At 37.3% G+C, this 14,234-nt stretch overlaps 1 protein-coding gene across 2 annotated transcripts in view; it reads right to left on the minus strand.

The window, feature by feature from the left end:
* The window catches only part of hpcal1 (hippocalcin-like 1), a 48,782-nt gene that overhangs the window by 11,238 nt on the left and 23,310 nt on the right, over window positions 1–14,234 (minus strand). Inside the window, exon 1 of one of the 2 annotated variants that reach the window (XM_066676726.1) lies at window positions 2,750–3,045. The exons of the other annotated variant lie outside the window; for it this stretch is intronic. The gene's annotated coding sequence lies outside the window, so the exon portion shown is untranslated. Of the gene's footprint in view, window positions 1–2,749; window positions 3,046–14,234 lie in introns of those variants that run through there. 2 annotated transcript variants of the gene reach the window in all.

Consider the following 14,234-nt stretch of genomic DNA (forward strand, 5'->3'; position numbering starts at 1 on the left):
AGTGACCTGTGCCTCACAGGTCTCAAAGTCTGTTTTATAGATGCAGTCTTTGCAAGTAATTTCAGGGATGTGTCACTTTTAAATTCAGCTCAAATCCCTACACACTTAGTCATGAAATTCCATATGTTTATTTCAGTTCATACAAAAAAAAACATTATGTGAATCATAACACAGAAAGCTCTCAAAATATGCCATTTTTTACCCAATAGCACTGCAGACTGACAAACACGAGCAGGGTATGTATTTGTTTATTTGTGACTGTTGATGCATGTTTAAGATTTTTTTCCCCTCATGTTTATAGAATGCATGTTTGAGATATTTGTTGAATGACAGTTTTGATTACACTGACCTTCATGATCCAAGCTGTTTTCCAATGTTAAACCAAGAGATAAATTAAGTTACAATATTCCCTGTGTAACACTATGTTTGTAGTTCAGTCAGTATACACTGACTGAAAGGCTACTGGTCTCTAGTCCATGACTGCTCGTCTTTGCCACTCTGTCTCCGTTCACACCAGCCCAGGTTTTAAGTGCATAGTTCTCATCTATGTTGTCCATGTTAATGGAAATGATCTTTTTTAGAGCTGCACACTGTATAGTTTTAGCACTCTCACTGAGATGTGACCATGCACAACAGTCACACTGCTGGACATACAATATAAAGTAATGCAAAATAAATTAAATATTACATATAATATTTTGGCCAGTAATTCTGATAGTAATTTTTCCAATATGGTTCAGCCCCCTCTTTTGTGTCCTATCACAGAGCATGCTTTTCCTTATTGGGCTACTGGTCATTGGCCTACAAGTCAATTCTCCTCTTAAACTTGCAGAGCTCCACACTCCAACTCATCTCAGTTCTGTTAAAAATATACTAAGTCTTTTCTACATACTCACAAACCTCCCACAAAAATTAGCATTATAGCCAATGGGCAGATGCTTGAAGCTTTAGTCATTAGGTTTTCTGTACATGAGGAATTCTTCATGGTATTTGACAGGGCACTACAAATGAGAAGAATATCAGGGTCTAATTAATTGTAAATTCCTTTAAAATGGTAGCAGTCTGTAAACCTGTTCTATCTTCTAAGAGTAGGCTACTTCCCGAGTGGTCTATCCTCCTACTAAGGCACGCTTTCAGCACAAGTGCGCTTGCTGGAAACACAGTGACACACCGTGTGGGTTTGAACACGTCAGCTGCCTCTGCAATTCTCTCGGTAGCTGTACAGAAGCAAGGAATCATCTCTGAACCATCATGCATAAAACATCAACTCCATTAACCTTTTTGTGTTAGTCTCTACGTTGACACTCATTTATCCATGTGCCCCCCCTCCCCCCCAATTTTTTTTTTAAACAGGCTAACCAAAATCCATCCTGACAGGTGTCAAAGATCAGAAGAACAAAAATCCAATGTGCTCCATTGTACCATAAGATGTCACTGAAACAAACAGCTTATACATTTGTCTATTGCTGAGTGTTGGATATTTCTACCTCCCCAGAATAAATTGCTGTCAAAACTAGTGTCAAAAAGCCATCTTGTTTTTTTCACTGACTGCTTCAGAAAAATTAATTCACTGAAAAAAAAAGGATCTCCAATCTCCACGTTGTGTGCATCTGTCAAGACTGCATAATAAGGAAGCAAACTGATTTGCCTCATATAGGCCTGAGCCAAAGGAAGCACAGAGGGTCAGCAAGACTCACTGTGGGGTTGATTACATGTGTCTACAGAGTCTTAATTGCTTACACATGAATCATCGACCCCTGCTACTGGTGTGGGGACATGCTGTGACCCCTGATGTGACCCCCACACAAGAGTAATTAGTCACATGAGGGCAAAGAACCAAGGACAGAAAAACCAGACACAATTCAATAGTTACAGAAAACTGCACCCTTTCTGAGACACTTTTTGTTAAGTGAAACGGCTTGTTTTTTAAAGTTGAATGCCTTTTGACAGAGAGAATGTACAGAATAGAGGAAAGTGGCAACTGACATAAGTTTAGTGACATGGCACAAAATTGGCATATCACAATATATTAACACACACAAAATGAACAACCAGATCCATATTTAGCCTGGCATTTAATTCAATGCACTGCATCCAATTAAACAGGATTAAACCAGCTATTTTTACTAAAAACTGTTCGTTTGTCAGTGTTTTTAGAATGTACAATACCCTTGTTAAACTTATAAAACCATTTGTTTATCACAATAAACTTGGTGACAGTAATGGTAGAGTATGGTCATGTTGTCCACCTCTAAACAGACAATAGAAAACAGTGGAAGTGGAGCAGAGTCTGTTAATCACACCTGCTGCATTACTTAAATCACACCCCCGCCCTATTTCAGCAACAGATTTCAATGGCGCAGGAGTAGACCTCATATTATGAGCATAATCTCCGAGCTGACCTCGTAAATCTGTCTGAATTGGATCTTTAATGGATGAACAGGTCCATGCCACACCTACCATCCATCCATCAGTCTGTAAAATTGTGAAGATTATGATTAAAAGAAAATAAAATTAGGCTAGGGCCTGTCATATTTGGGTTAGAAAGACCCTATATAGCTACTATTCCTCAAGAAGTTGTGTGGAGAGGGAGTGACACTCGGTTGACGAGATAAAGAGCAGTAGGAAAATGGACCGTTACAGTGGTTATAGTATTTACAGAAAACGCCGTTTCACTGACAGTTAGTCGAATGCTAAATTAAAATAAAGTCATTAGTTTTACGTGAAGTTAAGGATAACACCAACTTACCGTAAGAAGCCCGAAAAGGAGCAAACGACACCGTTTTAAGCAGCTAGGCTGAGTCAGTCCTATACTGGAGGAGAGGAGTGTCCTCGGTTGGGCGAATGGAAAAAAGAAGTAAAAGTACACATACAGCTGCCTACTACCAGACTTCTTAAAGTAAGCTTCCCTCAAAAGTATACAATTACACAGCGAGGCTCTCGCACAGCTTTTAAAACACTTATGTGACCACACATTAGTATCTCTGATTCTTCTGAGGGCAGAATCGACTCCATCGCTTTCTCAAACAAACACTTGCGAGCCCATCATCGCCGAGGCCAGCGGGAGGTATCTGACACCCTACATCTCAGGGCTCCGTTGTCAATGGACGCGTACAAAACTATTTGTAGGGGGACATTTGTAATATTGTAATACGTTACCAATATTCTCGAGGTTACTTTAATTGTTACAATATAAAGTATGAATACACTTCTAACGGTAAACAGTAAAATATATTTTGTTCCTCAAAACAACATTATATACAAACGCGGTCGTGGCATTTGAGCAACGCTTCCCCCCTACGCCAGAGGATGGTTCAGTCCATATACTCTCCGTTGTCGTGACCATGGAAAGAATATATTTGAGTTAGCAGGAAAAACACACGCTCTCTAAGATACTACAAATAGTCGGGTTTTAAAAACTATGACAAATTGGTCATTTTTTTCGGTTAATGTTAATTTCCAAATAGTCAAAGAGTTTCTATATTCCTTCATCTCAGTTTCTAACAATGTAGACGGTCAGAGACAGATGTCTGTATAGGAAAACGTTCTCCTTTATTAAATCTTACATATGTCCTTTTTTCTATTGTGGAAAAAACAAACAAACAAAACAAAAAACATTTTTGCTCTCTTTAGTTGTTCAGCAGAGGGCAGTAGTTACATTCAGCTCCGTGAGGACGGCCACCAGGAGGAATATGCTCCTATCTTTTGTTTGTGTGTGTGTGTGTGTGTGTGTGTGTGTGTGAGAGAGAGAGAGAGAGAGAGGTCTAAATAAAGAGGAACAGCAGGAGACAAACTGTATTTAAATGTTGTTTTCTGTAGGGTGCTTAACTGAAACTCATATTAGAAAATATTAACAAATCCTGAGGTGAGGCTATATTTCTAATCGAGGACTAGCATATAGACCTAATCCTACTTGCTTTCTCACCTCCATTATTCTAATGAAACCCTTTTAATTGGGAAAATGCACAACATAGCTTTTTGTGGCACTTCAGCTAACTAATGGCCAGATGAGATTATAGATTCTGCCTCGTGTGAAAATGATACATGTCACGCGCTGTGAGGCAAGTTTATGTCTGACCTGGGATCAGGCTGGAATCAAGTCCTAGTCATGTCTAGACCTGTAAGTTCAGAAAGTTTGTGGAGACTTCCACTAGGGGGCGCCACATATTGCTGCTCAAGTGATGGAGTTGCTTGCCGTGTCTTCATATGCACAGGTACACATTTGTCAATTAAATTATAATAAATAGGGGTTCCACTGCACAGTGCTAAATCCAGTTGTTTTTGTTACAATTACAGCTTCCTTATTAGGCTAAACCTGTTTGATAGCCCTGCTGTAAGAAAGGTATAAAAGATGGTAAATAAACCTACCCAGGAACATTTAGAAACATTAGGACTAATAATTGTAGATCTCATTCTGATACATAGCTAAATGGATTATAACACTCCCTCTACACAGCAATGGCTCAATTCCTCTTTTGGGCAAGAATATCAGGCTTTATTAATAAGGGTTCTTGGCCAAGACTCCTAAACCTGCATAAGTACTGTAACATGCTTATATCTGTTAATTGCTTTGCAAAAAAGAGGCACATGCATAAATAACAGTTAGTTCAGCCCATCAGGAAACCATGAAATACAATTAGCAGCCTTTACATGTCATAAGGTGATTCTTCATCAGAGAAGTGCTCAGGCTGTCACTGCTTCTCAACAATTCAGCATCCCTGATTTTTTTTTTCTAATTCATTTAGTCAGTTCACATGAAACATTTTAAGCATAAGCATGTCAGCATATTTCAGAAAACACACTTTACCAACCTCTGAAAGGAAAACAACAACAAAACACTGACCTGTTTCTCACCAGAGGAGAAGGTATGTTAAAACATGTTTATTTGGACATCTTGAATATCCATTGTTCTATAAACTATAATTTCTATATGTTGTCAGACTGCAACATACTCTGCCATAGAGTCTCAGCTAGTGTAAGTTTAAATACACATTCCTACATTGAGTCCAAAGCCCAGTCAGTCTTTACAATTATTAATCACCCTAACTGCTCATCAGTCAGGAGCAATGATCTTTTGTGAGAACTGCATGCTGGTCTGCACCTGATTATAAGCGGTTTAGTGCAGTACATACCAAAATTCCAAAATATATATATTTTTAATTTTAAATAAAATATTTCATTTGAAAGTCATGAAAACACCAAAGCATTTTAGCAGATGATTCTATGTGTCATGCGTATCATTGCTGTGTATTATGTACCAGCCATCGCCAAACCTCTGCATTTTTGCCCACTATATTTCAGAGCCTAATTTAAAGCATCCAATCCAGTGTATGAAGGTTTTTGGGAGCACATGAATTTAACCTAGGGTGTCAGATTAGTGTTTGGAATTGCAGAAGTGTTGCATTTTAAAATCATTGGCTTGAATCACAAGCAGAAAAACAGACAAAATACCAGTGCACTGGAAAACTGTATCTAATTATTAAATGAAAAAAATAATAATAAAAAATAGAAAAAAATTGGCACATTGAGGTTCTGGAGTTTAGCATTATTGATTTTGGTTTCTGCAGTTGTTTTTACATCAGCACTGCCAATCAGACTGCAAGCTCATGTCAACCTCTCTCTGCAACATCCAATAGGGCAACAGGACAAAGTTGAGAATTATTTGTTCATGCTTTGTTTAAATCAACCTAGGAATCCTACATTTGCAACTGAAATCCTGTTTGTCAAGCTCAGACTGTTGCACAAATGAGAATATTACAAATGCGTGGCTTTATTTGTAATGCAATGTGTAATAACGCGGTGTGGACATAAAAACAGGATTTGTATTTCATGTGTGCACTGACCTCATATAAATTTTAGTTCATGACTGCAGTGATTCCAGACAATTCCAGTCTGATTACAGGGCGCAGTATGTACCATGCACTTAGGCAATTTATTTTGCTGGCTGACCGACATTAGCTCTTTCCAATGATAATAATCATTTAGATGACAGTTAAGTGATTAGAGTGGAACTCTGACCACTGCTGTCTTTTCTGTATCTTTATGATGTACAAAACATATGCAGCATAGATCTCTGCCCATGACAAACACACAAACACAGACATATGTTCAAACACAAATACACCATTAGACTACACTCTACAAAGTAAATTTTAACTATGAAATGCTCTTTTCACATTTTATTTACTGTGTTTTTATGAATACTGGAGCTCCATCCAATATGTCTGGGATAAGTTAGAGTGGTATTTTTGATCCAGATCTAATTCAACATCAATACCTGATCTCACTAATGTTCTGATGGCTGAATGCCACACAATCTGTGCAGTAAAGTTTTAATATCTAGTGCAGGGTGTTCCCAGAAGATTTGTGGCTACTACTGCATCAAAAGGAGGGCAAGATGTTGAATGAACAGCTGCCCACAAAAGTTTGACCATGCAGTGCATGGTACCCTGGCTACATATTGCAATGCCTTGATGCTGACTCTAACTAGTCTTTTATAGCCTAGTAATTACAAGATGTCCTGCAGTGTATATTATTGCATCTATTTTGGGCACAAGATATCAACATTTTGAGTAGTCTGTTGTTTTGGTTATAGACACACTGTTGAAAGTATCTGGGTAAACCTAAGGTTAAACTGTAAGCTGAAAGTTCCAGTCACCATTTATAGCTGTTAAGGCCTGACTGAAACTAAATGAGGTAAAATAAAGGAATAATATATTCTTTTCCATTTTGGATGATTTGCCATACAAACATTTGAAGTAGCACTTTTTGTCACGTTCATGCCACAATAAGGAACACACTGTCTAGGCCATTATTAACCATTCCAAAGCTCAAACATTTTCTCCTGTTTACTGGATGGTGAATGATAATGTTTAATTATAAAAGTAGATTTACTTTAATACAGTGTTATTATAAACTTCAGGAGGCGTAGACTTGTTACAGTGCTATAAACATATTATTACCAACAATCAAACATTAGAAAGGTTGTTGTTGAATTGTGTGCTTTACAGTCAATATAAAAGTATAAAAGAGTTGTTTGGATTTCTTAAGCATATATATGCACGTGGTTGATGTATAAGTGGAGCTTTATTTAAATATTTGTATTCAGATAAATACATAATAAAAACACACAATATTTCCTAATAGAGATATTTTATATTATATTCTCCAAAAAACATAAGCACTCAGAGTATTAATACTTCACTATGGATCTGCACATGCTAACAGTTTACATGTGAAGAGCATGTGATGCTGTGCAAGTGGTGTGCTATTTATTTATTATCATATGTTAAATGAAAAAAAGTAAGAAGAATATATTTTGAAACTGAGAAAATATAGATACAGAAATTGTGTACATTGAGGAAAATATATGCCCATTTTGAATTTGATGCCAGCAAGACATTCCAAAAAAAAATTAAGTTAATTGGAAAAATTTACATACATTATTGTGTTTTAAAAAGCAGCTCAGAGAGGCAGAGTCTTTCAGAAGTAAAGATGAGGAGGGGTACAACATATCCTGCATGGGCAATAATTCAGCAATAACATTTCTCAACTTAGAATAGTTGAGGGGGTTTGAGGATCTACACTATATACTATTAAATGATTCAAAGAATCCAGATAAATATATATGCAAGGTAAAAGGCCCAAAACCCATTTTGGCTAGCTGTGGTTACCTGTGGTCAGCTTCGGGCCCTCAGACAGCACTGAGCCTAAGCTCAATAAAGATTAACTGAGGTGACATGGAAAAGTGTTGGGTGGTCCAACACATCAAAATTTGAAATTCAAATTATGAATGTTATGCCCCTTGGGCAGAAGAATGTGGGACCTTCCGGCTTGTTATAAACTCATAATTTAAATGCCAATATCAGTGATGGTACGGGATGCATTAGTGCACATGGCATGGGTGACTTGATCATCTGTGTAGGCACCGTTAATGGTGAATGATATATAGAGGTTTTGGAGCAACATGCTGCCAAACAGATGACTTAAGGCCTTGCTTTTTTCAGTAAGACACGGCCAGTTCAGTACGTCAGTTTCTCAGTTTGTTAAAAGAGAATGTGATGCAAGAGAGTGGTAAACATGCCCCCGTCCCAGGTTTTTGAATGTGTTTCTGGCATCAAATTGAAACTGGCATGTATTTGTGCAGTGTTGTTTTGTTGGTGTGTGTGTGTGTGTGTGTGTGTGTGTGTGTGTGTGTGTGTGTCTGCAAATTAACACATATATTAAAGTAATCTCACAAATCTACAATGAAATGCTATTTGATTTGTTGATGAAAATATTTTCAGAGTAATATGCTTATGCTGACCTTTTAGGCCTTGGAAGCGGTTTCCTACGTTGAGGACCTGAATGGAATATCAAATTAATTTCCCACATTACGCATAATCACATATTTCAAATAAATATTTTTATAAAAATGAAAATAAACAAAATAAGAAAAGTATTCAAAATAAGAAAATACATCCCCCCATAATGACATATTCACATCAATATATCCAATCAATCAATCAATGATTCCAGGTGGGCTCTGGACCCACCGCGACCCTGAACTAGGTAAGCGGTTACAGATAATGAATGAACGAACGAATGAATAATAATTATAATAATAACAACAACAACAACAATAATAATAATAATAATAACCAAAAATCAAATTTATGTGTGATCTGAGGACTCTTAATGTTGTGTGTGGACATTTTTTATATTCCATGATTTTGGTTCATTCAGTGAATTATTTTATCACAGATAATCAAAATAGGTGTTGGCCTGAAAGCCATTTGTCCTCTAACATGGGGAACAATATCCAGAGAACCAGCAGTTTATACACAAGAGCACTCAGTGAATAACTCAGTAAATCATCTTACTCAGAGCCACTATCATGTTTCCACCATTGTTACTATCTCTCCAGCTACCATCTGCTTTCTTTTTGCTACTACAGGGCTGACATGAGAAAAGAAAACTGAGCTCATCAGTACTGGTACAAAGGTGAAGACCAACACAAATGTGTAGCTCAGAGTCCATCTATAGTGTGAATGTGTTCATTTAAACATGGATGTGTAAAAGTAGCACCTATAAATTGTGTTCTTGTTGCACTATATGTATAGCGCAATATATATATATATATATATATATATATATATATATATAGTATATTATTTCCATTGTTTTTCTTAATCCCTCAATGTCTCAGCTTAGTATTCATGTGTTTATACATTTGTATCAAAAAATTATGTCAGTACTACAAATTATGATGATGATGATGATCCCCTTTATTCAGTTGAGATGGATATGGAATCACTAGACACAAGGTAATAACACACTCTGGATGGGGTTCCTGTCCAATTCAGGGCATCACATTCTCACACATTCACATCTATGGACACATTTGAATAGAAAATCCACCTACCAGCTGTAACACAACCTGTTTCACCACCTGCTGCCTCATGGTGGATGATGATGATGATGACATTAATTCAATTAATTATTAATTAATTTAATTATTTATAACAACAAGTATTTATTTGCTAAAATAGGAGAAAATTAATTAAACAAGAATTGCACAGAATCTTCAACAACTAAGTAAAATACCATTTTTTTCTTTAATGTGTCTAATTTCTCTTTAGTAAACTCTTTGCTATTATCACTACTTCCATTCTTTCATAATGTTATATTGCAAAAAACTACATAGGCCTTTCACAATATATCATACATAAATTATGTGTTTCAGTCCAGTTTTTTAATTGTAAGAAGATAACTGGAATGTAGTTGTCAAGAATCCAAACAGCTAATTGCTTTTGGAATATTAAACTAACTCTAATCCTTTCAAGTCCTCATGGACCCCTACAAGACAATTTCCTACAAGAGTATTAGTTTGTTTTATTATACATGAGAAAGAAGCCACTGCATTGCAGTGCCAGTACCTAAGCCTGGATGAATAGGGAGGGTTGCGTTAGAAAGGGCATCCAGCATAAAAACTGTGATCGTAAGAACTGTGTTGATCCACTGTGGCGACCCCTGATGGGAGGGAGCAGCTGAAAGAAGAAGAAAAAGAAGCAGATACATGAGAAAGATAAATTGGTAATATTCAGTTCGGCAAACTAATGAAAACACCTAATCAGCCTATGGATGGATGCTGTGCCATTATAAGGATTTAAGCAGAAGTGCTGTTAATATTAAGGCAGCTGATGAAGGTGGAGATGCTGGTGTTTGGAAAAAAGACCTTTAAAAGAAAGAACCTGTCCCACAACTTTATATAGACTTTTTATAGATGGTACAGCTCTGTCTTAACTACACAGATACAGTCCTCCATTTGTTTGACAATTAATCATGCAATTTTTTTAGGACACCTCCCTTATTCGGCTTGGAAACTTATCAAAGTTTATCCATATTGTGGTACTTTCTATCTTTTCAAAATGAAAACATTCACAGACTTTTTAATATTATGGGCCTGTTCTTTCATTCATTATCTGTAACCGCTTATCCAATTCAGGGTCACGGTGGGTCCAGAGCCTACCTGGAATCAATGGGTGCAAGGCAGGAATACACCCTGGAGGGGGTGCCAGTCCTTCATAGGGCAACACAGACACACACGGACACTTTTGAGTCGCCAATCCACCTACCGACCTGTGTTTTTGCACTGTGGGAGGAAACCGGAGCACCCGGAGGAAACCCACGCGGACACGGGGAGAACACACCAACTCTTCACAGACAGTCACCCAGAGCGGGAATTGAACCCACAACCTCCAGGTCCCTGGAGCTGTGTGACTGCGACACTACCTGCTGCACCACCATGCCGCCCTTGGGCCTGTTCTTGCCCACAATAAATAATTCTGAATGCAGCTGGGCAGCACGGTGGTGCAGTAGCTAGTGTCACTGTTACATAGCTCCAGGGTCCGCTCCCAGTGGCTGTCTGTGAGGAATTTGGTGTATTCTCACCAAAAAAAACACATTGGCAGGTGGATTGATTGCTCAACAAAACGTATCCATAGGTGCGTCGCCCTGCAAAGGACTGGCTCCCCCTGAAGGGTGTGTCCCCACCTTGTGCGCAGTGATTCCGGGTAGGAGCTGGACCCACCACAAATCTGAACTGAATAAGCATTTACAGACAATGAATGAATGCTGTCAAAAAAAATAGATAAATTAAATTATATAAAATTACCAGTTAACTCTCTCCTTTTTAGTATGAACATCAAAAAACATACATGGGCATGTGTAATGGAGACGAACTTAAGGCTTTACAGCTTCTTGACCTGACAGGACCCCACCCACAGGAAATAAAGTTTGTCTTAACTCTAAATTGCTCGACATTGGATGCATCCAAATAATGCATGGGTTTATATGTATATGTTCTGTGGATGACAGATGACAAGTAACTCCTCCTTGACACTCATTCAACATGTGAACAGACTCAGCATTGATTACGTAACAGAAGCCCCATAATACAACACTGATCTGTTTCTGTAAGAGCTGATAGACTGATAAACTACATGTGTTATTCAGGTCAGACAGACACTGCCTGCTTCAGTGAAATCTTATCTAAATGTAATGGCCAACACAGTCTTTATGGATGGGGTAGACTGGAAATATTGAAGCTGAAAGTAAGGGTTTTGCAGATTGTAGACAAGGCCCTCTTTTAACAATGTGTTAATTGTCTATGAATATAAAATTTAAAATACATAAAAAAATTATTTAACCCTAAAGATATTTGTTGTTGCAACATTGCAACCATTGTATAAAGCACATTGTTTATGCCTCCATTTGACGTAATGTCATGTTTAGTGATTAAAAATTCAAATATAGTTTGTTTTGTTGATATTTGTGACTCAAAAAACACACAGTAAACACAATGGCATATCATTAGAATTACACCATGGTCTTTTGAAGAGGATCAAATGCTCCTTGGACTGGTGAAAAAATAGGATGTAAATAGACAATGATTACACAATGTTTAACGTTACTGCTGCTGTTGCTGTGGCTTCCAAAGCCCCATGGTTCCCATTCGAGACAGTGTTTTACAATGTCACCAGCTATATTTTGGTGAGGCTGGGGAGTCTTTGTAACGGAAAACCTACCAGGTACCAGATAGACTAGGTATCATGCAGTGGAAAAGTGCCACTAATAATTCCCACATTAAGCTTGTTCAAGAAAATTTGAGGTTATCAATGGCATGGCCCATAAAGTAAGTCATAAACGAATACTGATTAGATAGCAATTAGGTATTATTGCAGTGGCGCAACTTTCCATTGTTCATTATTTTAGAGGGAAGCTGTGGTACTTTGCCTGCTTCTTAACCCTGTAAACTGGAAAGTGTTTCTTTAAATTTTCTTCAAAAATGTTGTCCTCTTTTGGTCCAAAAACAACTTCTGGGATACAGATGCATATTCAATCGGTTAGTGCATGAGTAATCAGTCAATCACTAGGAAAGGACTGTGATAGACTGGTACCCTGTCGAGGATGTGTCATGCCCATTGTTTCCAGGTAAGTTATGGACCCACAGCAACCCTGGTTATGATGATACAGTTATAGAAGCTAAAGATGAGGTCATTACTCAAGAAAGAAAAGAAAAAGATGAACAATTACTGTCTTTATTGACTGAGTGCAATATGTGTTGCATTTATTGAAGATTATACGACTGAAGCACACTATGGTTCAAATCCAGACCTGTACCAGTATGACGTTTTGGGCAAGCATCCTCGTAAACTTACATTTGTAATATGATTAATCATGAATGTATCACAATTCAGAATCACACAGCTTTTATGAGTCCTAAGCATTTAAATAGAGTGCTTTACACATATAAAATCATTAATTCATTCGTTTATTTAATTGTAAGTACTTCATCCTGTTCAGCCTCATATTGCATTCAGGGCCTAGCTGGAATCACAAGGCAGGAACACACTCACAGGGTCACTCACACACACAACTATGAGCAGTTTCACACGGCCAGTCGTCATGATTTTGGACTGTGGGTGTACACTGAAGGAGGAAACCCACTGAGACACATTTGAGGCAAGGTTCCGACCCATAATTCCAGGATCCTAGAGCTGTGTGAGAGAGACACTACCTGTAAACAAATGATTCAATTCTGAAAATAACAAATGGGTGGTGGGAATAAAAAGGCCTTCAAAAGGTATTCAAGGAAAGTACAGAATCATTCCATAATTCAGGTTCATGATTATATTTGTAAAATGTTTGTAAGATACCAGTAATAACTACATATTTCTAGTATCATACCCTTTACTTACTTAGTACTTATTTTATCTTACAGCTTGCCTAACAGGTACTTACTCTGTACTTAACCAGTAATTAGTGAGCTGTAATTTAAAGTGTTACCTCCTATTTTAGTGTGAAAAATTTGTGAATGAGTATGAAGTAATAAGTTTTATTTTAGCCTGATATTGTTATTTACCACACATGATCTTATAAGAAATTAAAGTGTTCTCTACAGAAGACAAGGTAAGGTAAGAAAGGCAAGCATCTCTCTGTCTAGACTGTCAAGAGAATAAATGTTAAGAATTGGTTTATTGGACAATCTAAATCTTTTTACACCATTTCTCTCATCATTCTGTCTCTTTGACCATTACTATTTCTCTCACATTCCCTTCTCTCTCTCTCTCTCTCTCTCCTGTTTTACTGTCATTCCATGTATGCTAAATCTTGGAATATCATCTTTACAAAAAATATTATTGTACTGCAGCTGAAAATATAGGCCTTTAAAAGACCTTTCCTCTAAAAAAAATTACTTCATACACTGAAGGTCTTTGAATGAAAAGATCAATGACCTTCCCCTGGCCAATGCATTGATCCCCAGTGTACCTTGGCCAGCAGCATATAGTTGTTGAGTTGAAAAGAGCGTTAGCTTACCTATCAGTGAGCAATGTGCAGGACATACAATCTGCCGTATGCTTCTTACCTGGTGACTGATAATATGACATGCTATGATAGGTTATGATAATATTTCATTATATATTACATAATGCAGATTATCCTGAATCCATATTCTATTCACAAATATGCAGTTAAGAAACCATACTGTCAATTTTGTCCTCAGTCTAGCCTGGGCCAGTATAAAATCTAATGGAGTATAATGTACAGATAATTATATGGTTAATCACTGTGGTTATTTGACAGTAGGATGCATGGTCTGAGGTGACAGAATCAGACATTATATTTCCTGGGTTTTCTACAGACATAAACAGCTTTTTGCGCAATCTTTGTTAAACTGATTCTTGCTTTCA

The sequence above is a fragment of the Hoplias malabaricus genome, chromosome 7 (assembly GCF_029633855.1).
Source record: "Hoplias malabaricus isolate fHopMal1 chromosome 7, fHopMal1.hap1, whole genome shotgun sequence".
Classification (NCBI taxonomy): domain Eukaryota; kingdom Metazoa; phylum Chordata; class Actinopteri; order Characiformes; family Erythrinidae; genus Hoplias; species Hoplias malabaricus.